The following is an 11,648-nucleotide window of genomic DNA, read 5'->3' on the forward strand; positions in this document are numbered from 1 at the left end:
ACGACCATGCATTTTACAGTCTCGCTCTACGAGAGGCCTTGTATACAACAAAGACGTCTTCCCTATTTTAGTAGGGGGACATTCCAAGTCTTATAATGTAGCTTCTCTTACTGAGAGTACCTAGCTACCAAGTGTTGCCATTATAATCCCCTATTACGGCATAAATTTTACAACATCAAAACGGACTAGTACTCAAACAAGATAACTAACAATACTCATGGTGAAGGAAATAGGTTCCGATACCCATAATGAGAATTATACTTATGACGATTCTTAATCTCTTAAAGTATTTTCATAAGTTGATCTAGTATGGTTCTAAACCAATACCTGTGCAAATGATTTATGACAATCATGTCCTCGTAGCACAAGAAACAGTGCTATAAATCAAACTACACACTAATCTCAATTGGTCATTAATCATCCATCGTTTAAATGACCTCGATTAGGGATAATTTTCGATTATAATATTCAATGTTCACTTAATAGGTGTTTCCTTATTAAGACTGGTCTTGACACCTTATTTTGAATATTCCAAGAATCGAATGGACTCATTATTTAATCCTAAACCACAATTTAATAGCAAACAGAGTAATAAAATATTGCATGGAATTTATATTACTCCAAAACTTGAATGATTTTTCATAGTGTCTTACATTAAGTTGTTAAAAATTTAACTAAAACACTAAACAGGGAAATCAAAGCAAGTCTCCTACATGCCTGATTCCTATTGCCTCAACGTGCTTGTTGTGCTTCACTTGAGGAAAAGGTTTAGTAAGTGTATCGGCTACGTTATCATCCGTTCCAACTTTGCAAATTCTGATTTCACCTTTTGATTTCCATTCTCGAATCATGTGAAACCGCCGTTAAACATGTTTGACTTTCTGATGTTCCCTTGGCTCTCTGGCCTGAGCAATGGCTCCATTGTTGTCACAGTAGAGACTTATTGGACCCTTTATGGAGGATACAACATCAAGTTCATCAATGAACTTACGAATCCAAACTGCCTCCTTAGCCGCTTCAGCAGCTGCTAAGTACTCGGCTTCAGTCGTAGAATCTACTGTTGTACTCTGCTTGGCACTTTCCAACTGAACGCTCCTCCATTCAGACAGAACACATAACAAGATTGCGATTTGAAAACGTATATGTCTGTCTGAAAGCTTGCATCGGTATAACCTTCAACAACTAATTCTTCTGAACCACCAAATACCAGGAATTTATCTTTGTTCCTTTTTAGGTACTTTAGGATATTCTTGGCCGCAGTCCAATGGGCGTCTCCTGGATCTGATTGGTAACGGCTCGTAGCACTCAAGGCATACGATACATCTGGCCTAGTACATATCATGGCATACATGATTGATCCAATAAGAGAAGCATATGGAATCAGATTTATTCTTTCCCTCTTATTAGGTGCATGTGGACAGTGCTTCTTGCTCAGGGTTATGCCATGTGACATTGGCAGGTGACCTCTTTTGGCCCCTTCCATGCCAAATCGAGCAAGTACCTTATCAATATAAGTACTTTGACTCAATCCAATCATCCTTTTTGATCTATCCCTATAGATCTTTATGCCTAGTATGTACTGAGCCTCTCCTAAGTCTTTCATTGAGAAACATTTTCCAAGCTAGGCCTTTACAGACTCTAACAGCGAAATGTTGTTTCCAATGAGCAATATGTCATCGACATATGAGACTAAGAAGGCGATGTCACTCCCACTGACCTTCTTTTAAACACAAGATTCATCTGGATTCTTGATAAAACCAAACTTACCAACGGCTTCATCGAATCGCAGATTCCAACTTCTGCTAGCTTGCTTTAGTCCGTAAATGGACTTCTTAAGCTTACACACCTTCCCAACATTGTTTTGGTTGACAAAACCTTCTGGCTGTGTCATGTACAGAGTTTCTTCCAAAATACCATTTAATAAGGTGGTTTTGACGTCCATCTGCCATATTTCATAGTTCTAATATGCAGCATTTGCTAGGAGGATCCGAACGAATTTAAGCATTGCGATTGGTGAAAAGGTTTCATCGTAATCAATACCATGAAATTGTCTATAACCTTTTGCCACCAATATAGCTTTGTAAATGAATACATTTCCATCTTTGTCGGTTTTCATCTTGAAAATCCACTTACATCCGATAGGTGTATAACCTTCGGGTAAGTCAACCAAGTCCCAGACTTGATTTTCAAACATGGAATCCTTTTCAGATCTCATGGCCTCATGCCATTTAGCAGAGTCGGCGCTTACCATCACTTGCTTGTAGGTTGCCGGTTCATCTCTATCCATAACCAAGATGTCCTCTGATATCTCAGTTAATACTAAACCATGATATCTATCAGGTTGAGATCTCGGCCTCTGAGACCTACGTAGGGTAATGGATTGAGCATTTGCATTGTCGGTTTGACTTTGCACATTTTGATCATTTTGACCTGTGTTAACAGATGCTGTTTGAGCACTTTGACTGTCATTTTGTTTTTGTTGCTCATCCTCAAGAACTTCGTCGAGTTCGATTTTCCTCCCACTTGTCATTTTGGAAAGGTGTTCCTTCTCCAAAAAGACACCATCGCGAGCAACAAATACTTTGTTCTCCGATTTGTTGTATAAGTAATACCCTTTGGTTTCTTATGGGTAGCCCACAAAGTAAACCTTGTCAGATTTGGGATGCAGTTTGTTAGAAATCAATTTTTTGACACATGCTTCGCATCCCCATATCTTTAGAAAAGACAACCTAGGAGGTTTCTTTGTCCATAATTCATATGAAGTCTTTTCTACAGCTTTTAATGGTGCACGGTTCAGTGTTAGTGCCGCAGTTAGAAGTGCGTGTCCCCAGAAAGAGATAGGAAGATTACTAAGACCCATTGTTTATCGTAACATGTCCAACAATGTTCGATTTCTCCTTTCGGATACTCCGTTCCATTGAGGAGTTCCCGGAGTTGTCAATTATGAAAGTATACCTTTTTCTTTCTAATAGTCATCCAATTCTTGGCTTAAGTATTCACCACATCGATCCGATCGAAGGGCTTTGATTTTCTTGCCAAGCTGATTTTCAACTTCACTCTGAAATTCTTTGAACTTTTCAAATGATTCAGATTTATGTGACATTAGGTAGACATAACCATATCTTATATAGTCATCTTTGAAGGTGATAAAATATCGGTGTCCATTTCTTTTGGTTGAGCTCATTGGTCCACACACATCAGTGTGTATTAGACCTAATAAGTCTCCTGCCCTTTCTCCTAGCTTGGAGAATGGCTGTTTATTCATCTTTCCTAATAAACATCCCTCGAAATTCTATAACGATTCTAAATCGAATGAGTCAAGAACACCTTCTTATAGAAGTCTCTTGATGCGTTTGATGTTAATGTGGGCAAGACGACAATGCCACTAGTATGTTTTGTTTAACTCCATGGTGTTATCTCTTTTGGTAGTTTTATTCACATTATAAAATTGTTTGTCCATATCAAGCACATAAAGACCATTTTCAGAATGTGTAATACCATATAAAACATTATCGAGACAAAACGAACATTCATTGTCTTTTACTCGAAATTCAAAACCCTTGACGTCCAACGTCAAAATTGAAATGATGTTTTTGGTAATGTTGGGAACATAATAAACATTATCTAGTTCCAAAACAATCCCGGAGGGCAAAGACAAACTGAGAGTTCCTATGGATACGACACTAATTTTGGCTCCATTGTCGACCCGGAGTTCAACCTCTCCCTTCTCTAGCCTTCTAGCGTTCCTTAGTCCCTGAGAATTGGAACAAAGGTGTGAGCCACATCCGGTATCTAATACCCATGATGCTAAGCTAGTGAAGTTAAAGTCTATAACGAATATACCTGATTACCAAGCAACGGTTCCGTTCTTCTTATCTTCCTTGAACTTGAGGCAATCTCTCTTCCAATGCCCCTTCTTCTTACAGCAGAAGCATTTGGAATCAGATTTAGAAGATGCTACTTTCTTCTCTTTGTTATCGTTGGTAGCTTTAGGCTTAGGCGGAAAGGTTTTCCTCCTGCCCTTCCCCTTAAATCCTTTCTTCTTTTTGCCTGAGAATTTGAACGGGTTGCCCCTTTTGATCATAAGCATATCATGCTTCCCCTCATCCTTCAGCGTTTGTCTGCTTGCTTCAACATACTATGAAGCTCCGTGAGGGTTTTCTTCATGTTGTGCATGTTATTGTTCATCTTGAACTAATAATAGCCTTTGTGCAGCAAGTGGAAAATGATGTCAATTACCATCTCGGTTGAATACCCTGCATCAAGCCTTCCCATGTTCTCATACAATCCTATCGTTTCGAGTACATGTGGGCTGACGTGCTCTCCATCCTTGAGCTTACTCTCAAGGATTTGCCTGTGGGTTTCAAACCTTTTAGTTCGGGCCTGCTCTTGAAACATATTCTGCAATTCAGAAATGATATCAAAATTTGTCTCATTCTCAAAGAAAGTCTTTTGAAGCTCTGGAGACATTGTGGCTAACATGATGCGTTTGACATCTCGATTGGCACTTTGCCATCGATTTAGGGCAACCTGAGTCACCTCCTCATTGGGAGCCTCAGGAATTTCCTCATCAAGGACATATTCCTTTTGCTCTTACATGAGAACGATTCGCAAGTTCCTTTGTCAATTAAGAAAATTTGGCCCACTCAACTTCTCCTTGTCGAGAATTGAGCGTAACGAGAATTGGTTGTTTGAGTTAATTGAAGACATGATTCTACTAATGAAAGAATTTTTAATGAAAAACCATTCACGAAATTTAAATAAGATTGAATTCATGCATTTTAATCAAACTTATTTAAAACGTCTTATTCACACATTTAAAGTTTTCCCCAATTTGGTGAGAATAAGTCGATTCCAAGATCCAAAGAAACAAAGAGTGGTTAAGCATGCTTTGGCTTGTCTTAAAAATCAATCTCCTAAGGTAAGAAACGCTTTGCTAATGGCTCCAAGCCACTCAATCTCCTAAATCGTCGCATCTAATTCTCTCCTAACAATTTATTCACTTTTCCATGACATGTTAGGACTTCATAACTCATATCGTTGAGTACAACCAAAACCAACTTGCATACCCGGTATGCCTTACTTCCTAGGAGAGGTAGTGATGCCTCGCTTTGGCGTAGCCCATCACTACCCTCGTTCGGCCGGTAAGTGTGGTTATGGAATGGCAAGTTTTTACTCAATATTTAGGGACCTAGGGTTTCTATGTTGGTTATATATATATGACCCCTTGAGATCTTCAAATCTTCAAAAGGTCTTCATTTGCAACTTCATGGCTACGTCTTCCAAGAAACTCCATCTTCAAGACTTGTCCATAATTAATTGCAACTACTAGTATCTACGATTAGGACTAATCTAATTATTAAGGTACAAAAATAGTCAACGGTACGCAGACCGTGTTTAGATTTACAAAAATACATCACGGATCGCAGTCCGTATTTTCTATCCTAATCGGGCCCCACTAGTTGCCATTTCATAAAACCTGTGAGAGAATATACATTCCATTCATCCATTCACTATTTGTGAATGGCCCATGCATTTTACAACGGTAAAAAAGTAACAATGCAAAAAACACTCGTGAACTAGTAACTAATCTAGGTGGTTAATCCAATTAACACGCCTAATTAAAACTAGTGAAAGTTGTTTTTAATAGGTTATGTAAATAAGCGCAATTTAATATTTGAAACTTCTACTGAATTCCGCATCCAACTTAATTAATCCAATTAATTAAGCCGGTAATTCCCAAAATTTGTCAAAATATATTTTTCCAATGCCGCTCAAAATCGAGGCCTAGCCTCCAAAAAATTTAATAAAATAATTGAAACAAATTAGATTAATAAAATAATTAGAACGACAATTTTTAAGAAAAATTACGTAGTCCAAAGTGTCTAAGTACCTAGCACTAAGACACGGAGTGCTCTCATTTCGCACAACCTTTAGATGCTCAATGAACGTGGGAGTGGACCCGATGTCGCTAAGCATTACACCGCCCACATTAGCTAACTTTCACACATAAAAAACGTGGCCCTTGATGGCCATGTTGAACGAATTCATTGCACTACATTGGTTCACGAGCAACGTCAACGCATATCCCTAATTACAAAATGCATGCACCAAGTTCAAACGATGCACCATGTGCTCGTGCCCTGCATCACCGCGCCACAACAGCCCCAAGTGCATGCAACACATCACACACGCACGCACGCACATTCCAGCGTGCTGCTGCTGTGCTGCGCTACTTGTGCTGCTAATGCTTGCGGCCGCGCGCACAGGGCATGTCAGCCCCTTGGCAGCCACATGCGGGCTGCTATGCAGCCCGGCTAGCCAAGGGCGTTCATGCCTTGTTTTGCGTGCTGTTAGCCTCGGGATTTGATCCCCCAAAAAAAAAATTTGCGTGACTTTCGAAATTAATTCTAAATTAATTTTAGAACTAATTTTAATGAGCAAAATTAAAATTTAAATAAGTCTAACTCAAATAAAATTTTTAAAGTGCATGCAACCAAAATAATTCCCAAGAACCATTCATTAATTAATAAAAATAATATGGAAAATACTCACTATTAATTTAGTTAATTTAAATTAACTTTGAGTTTTGACAAAATAAGAGAAGGTTGGAAAAATGAACATAAACTCAATAAAGATTCCAACTTTAATACTTGTGAATCCTAGAAAAATTATATCTTCCAATATGAAGATCAACAATTTTTCTATCACAAAGTTTCAAACTTTATGATTCCAACCAACTAAAAAATGATTAAATTAATAACGTTTAACAAAAATTCATGGAATTTAGTAATATAAAGTTTCAATCACTTAACATAATTAAAGATTGAATCTTTAATACTTGGAAGCCTCAAAGAACAACAATTTCACACTTAATGCAATTAGTTTGCAATTATGTGAAAAATAAAACAAGCATCCAAGAACAAATTACTACAAAGTAACCATGCTTAAAGAGGTTTAAAATTGCATATAAAATATGTATTGAACCAATTACATAACCACCATAAATATGCAATTAATTTTCAAGGTTAAAAAGACTTAAAAAAATTTCGAAAAAACGAAAAAAACCCTTGAAAATAGTATTTCTTGTCGTTTTTTGGCTAAAAACCGCTCCCTTGAAGGATAAACCATTTCTAGAACACATTTTCCACCAAAAATTCACTATTTTTGGGTCAAACTCTGGGTTCGGGGTTGAAGGTAGCTTAAATACGAGGTTAAAATAGATAATCAAGCTACTAATCTAATTAGCAACTTAAACCAGAAAAATTAAGCCATAAAAAGCAGCTTGAAAAACATTATGATTTTTAAAAATAAACGAGCGCGGCTCCGATACCGTTGTTGGGGTTTGGTAAGTCCAAATTACCGCGAAAATGACCCCAACCCAAAGAACCACTCGCAATTAATAAAACCATAAAGCATAACAAATAAACATAAAAGGATAGAATCGTAATTTACCTTTGACGCGTGCTTCGCTCTCAAAGTCGGGCTCTTACTTGAAAGCTTTAGCCCCGCTCACACGAGAGCCTCCAACGGTATCCACCCACAAAGGACAAACACCAATTAGGTCCGCTACCTAGGAGTTAGCAAGGTCCGACCAAAACCCGAGTGAAAAAAATGAGTTCAAAGGTTTTCACAATGGTGATGCCTTTTCAACTCTCACTCAAGTGATTTTCCCAATACCTCAACTTGGATATTTATAGGGAAAACAAGAGAGTGAAAAACACTCCCATCAATGTGGGAGAATTTGATTTTTCCATTTTATTATAAAGCTAAAATAAAATAAATAATCAAACTAGTAGCAAATCAACAAGTGGCAAGCTCATGAGAGAGGTTAGGTGAGGACAAATTGGTGGAGGGGGGGGGGGACCAAACTTGCTCCCCACTCCCTCTCCAAAAACCGACCAGCTCATGCCTTATGCCTCCCCTCACAAAGCTCCACTTGGAACCACACTTGGGCACCAAGGCAACCCAAGGTGGGCTGCCATGTGCAGCTGCGAGCAGGCCCAACACAAGCGTGCGGGCTGCTTGGCGCTGCTGGCCAGCACGCCCAACACAACTTGTGCAGGCTGCTTGCGCTCTCGGCTAGCAAGCCGCGCATCAACGATGCGGGCTGCTTGCTGAGTGCCTTGCACCTTGCACGCGTTGGTCCATCACAGCTAGCAAGATTTGCTAGCATTGGTGCGCTAGCATGCACCAGCCAGCCTAGGCTCGGCTTGGTGCGCATGCTAACCATGCTATACCAAATGCCCCTAGCACTCGGTTTGCTCGGGGAATTCCGGTGGTAGGGGTATTTTGGTCTTGTTGATTTATTATTTTCGTGTCTCGTCTTTTATTATTTTGACTCAACTTCCGACGCTCAATTTCGCCGCTCTAAGCTCTAATTTCCGACGTTTAAATATTTAATACTTGGGCGACGAATTAATTTCTTCTGAATTAATTCGTCGAGTCGGTTCGTATATTTGCTAGGGTGTGACCCGAAGGGTTTAGTTAAGATTAAGTTGTAATATTAATTATACATTAAAATTACTGATCAGAAGCGGCCTCCACCCAGGCATTCTGATCACTTGACCTTGCTGAATATATTAGCTTTCTAATAATTTTGAACCTGCTATCAGAATAATACACTTGTTCGAAGGACACCATTCCTTTAACGATTTGCGTGTTTTGTGTTAGTTAAGAGAAATGCGTGCTTTTAATGGTTTTCTTATCATTTTATTCATTTCTTCTTTATTATTCTCGCTTCTCCGTTTATTTGTCTTGTTTTGTAGGTACGTTGTGGGATATATACATGGGAATTGAAAATAGCATCCATTAGGATCGATATGCACTTTTCGAAATTGAATTTGAGCTTGAAACAAAGGAAAACAAAGGCTTGCAAAGTATCAAAAAGGACCTTTGTGCATTGTTTCAGCCATATCTCGGGTTCTATAAATCAGATTGAGGTGATTCAAGCAGGCCCGTCGCTGACCCAGGGCCCACGGACAGAGGGGGCCTCGTTTCCAAAGAGGGCCTCATTACAGTTATATTTATTTACAGATAAAGTTATCAACATTAGTATCTATGATTCTTTGTAGCTTGGTTGTTGGTATAAGTTTGTAAGTACTTAATATACACATAAGTCAGTGGTTCGACTACACTTAGCTCCAATTCGCTTATTTTTTTTCTTTTTTTTAAAAAATAAAATTACTGCTTGCATAGTTTTTATATATAAACCACTATTGCCTAAATTATTGTTATATTATAATAAAATATCTATTGCTATATTCCTAAAAAAATAAAATAAAATATTATTTATGGATTTAGATTTTAAATTATGAAGAATGATCAATTTCATTCGTAAGAGAAAATCGATCATAACGCTTCTTTTATACCTTCTTTCTTTTACAAACCATATAGTTGTAGACTTGTAGTAGTATATAGAAGTATTTATTTTTTCAATTGAGTATAAAATATTATAAGAGTTTTTTTTTTTTTTTTTTTTTTTTTTTTTTTTTTTTTTTATTTTTTCTTTTATAACTATTTTAACTAAAGTCAAAACTAGATTATTTGTTCAAAACTTTTTCTTAAGGATGATTATTTGTTCATAGTAAAGTATATATACATTATATATACAAAAAAAATTTCCTCTTTAATATTAACAAAATAAAATAAAATAAATACTTCATACTACATACTATAGGGCCCCGATTTCTTCTTTGGCCCATGGGCCCCCAAAATCTCAGAAATGGCCCTGGATTCAAGTTGGGTTCGAAACTAGACTTGAAGAACTTTCTAATGATAGACGCATGCCTTCATACAATTCCTAGATTGTGAGTTACAACCTTCTAAAGTTGGTCTAGCAAATCTGTCGTGGGCGCGGGGCTGCTGCAACCTATTTCTGCCCATTTTCAACAAGGAACTTGAAGAGGGCAGGCCGCGGGCACCACGAGGGTGCGGGCCTAGCCCCGCGGGCGCGGGCTTGGGGGTTTTCTCCTCCGCGGGCGCTGGTTTCTAGGTTTTACTTGCAATTTAATTTATTTTCTCCTTTTGTATATATATTGTAAGACCTTATTTATTCTTCATACATGAAATTCTGTAGACTATAATAGTTCCTCTCTCCTCTAAGGAGGATTAGCTTAGATTAGGAGTTCCTCTCTCTAGATTAGGAGTAGTCTTAGAAAGAGAAAGTAAAGGATTTCAATGGTGATTGAGAGATTGAAGATATAAGTGTGACAATTGTGTTCAAGATCTTCTCTATTATCAATGAGCATTCTTAACTCTATCTCACTTTACTGCTTTGTTTAATTTTAGTTTGTTTGGGTTAATTTTGATGTTTGATGCTTGATCAGTGTAATTGTTCTTGATACATTGTTGATTCTTGATTTCCATAGTTGTTAGTCGATAGATGATGATTCTTGAATAGTGGTTTGGCTAGGAATTGGGTGAAACTTGTATGATTGTTTAATTGTGATTAATTTAGGAATTGTGTTGATTGATTGTTGAGATTAAAATGATTTATGAAGGTTTGCATGTGTGTAATTCGATTAGGACTTGAGAATTATGCTAGATTGCATTGTAATTGCTAATGACACGAACAATTGTTTAGAAATTGCAATTATCGATTGGTTTTGATTGTGATTCTCTTGGTTTGTTATTAATAGTGAACCCTAGCTTAACAATTAGGAGATAGCTCTTTGATTTCAATTGATTCCTCTTATCGTTAGTCTTCACAACCTTTAGTTGGCATGCTCTTCCCAAGTTGTTGCAATTGACATTAGAAACCTAGAGAGTGTGAGGATCCCATTGGTGAGCATTTGAGTGATGGTGAAGGAGTTGATAATGAAGAGATTTTTAATTTTGAAATACCTAACCATTCTTCCCATCTTGATGAGTCTCAAGTGCATGATTGTGATTCTTCTATACATGAGTATTTGGACAAAATTGAAACCTTTACGAATTGGACTTTAAAAAATGATCACATTTCAAATACATTAACATCTTTCTTAAGTAATAGAGTTATGCACGTTTCAAGATATCCGAGGTTGATTGAAACATAGAGTATGCTAAGCATAGAGAACTAGTTTTCCCAATTCACCTTCATCCCGTTCAATCTTACCACGTTCTTCCTATAGTCTCAAATATCCCTCTAATGAGCATCTCAATAGCTCCTCGAAGGAGCCGGAAAAGAAATACTTTTGGGCTACACGACGTCTTGACTATGCATCCCCTTTCTTTAGGCTTTAACTCGTAATGCCCTCCCTCGAAATTTGACTCAACCTCTAGGTCGAAAGGTCTTTCCCATGGTTGTAACGTAAGGGAAAAAAGGGTTAGGGGTAGGCTAAACTGTTAAAATTTGGTGGTATCCCTAATAGTGAAGGAAAGAACGGGACCTTTCTTGGAATCACAATCAAGTAGTCACGAAACAAAAACAAATTAACTCTCCCAAGCTTATTTAAAGCCATAATCAAAATCATATTTACAAAAAGCGTAAACGCTTCGCCCCCAAGCTTAAAGGAAGCATCGTCCTCAATGCTTGAAAAGGGAAAATAATTTCTCATTTTCAACTTGTTTCTATTTTTTTATGCATAACTTCAAAGCAATTGTCCTCGCCTCTTTTAACTTTGGATAGCTTTTATAACTTTGCATTTATTATGTCCTTGCCTTTTTTT

The sequence above is a fragment of the Chenopodium quinoa genome, unplaced genomic scaffold, assembly GCF_001683475.1.
Source record: "Chenopodium quinoa cultivar QQ74 unplaced genomic scaffold, ASM168347v1, whole genome shotgun sequence".
NCBI lineage: Eukaryota > Viridiplantae > Streptophyta > Magnoliopsida > Caryophyllales > Amaranthaceae > Chenopodium > Chenopodium quinoa.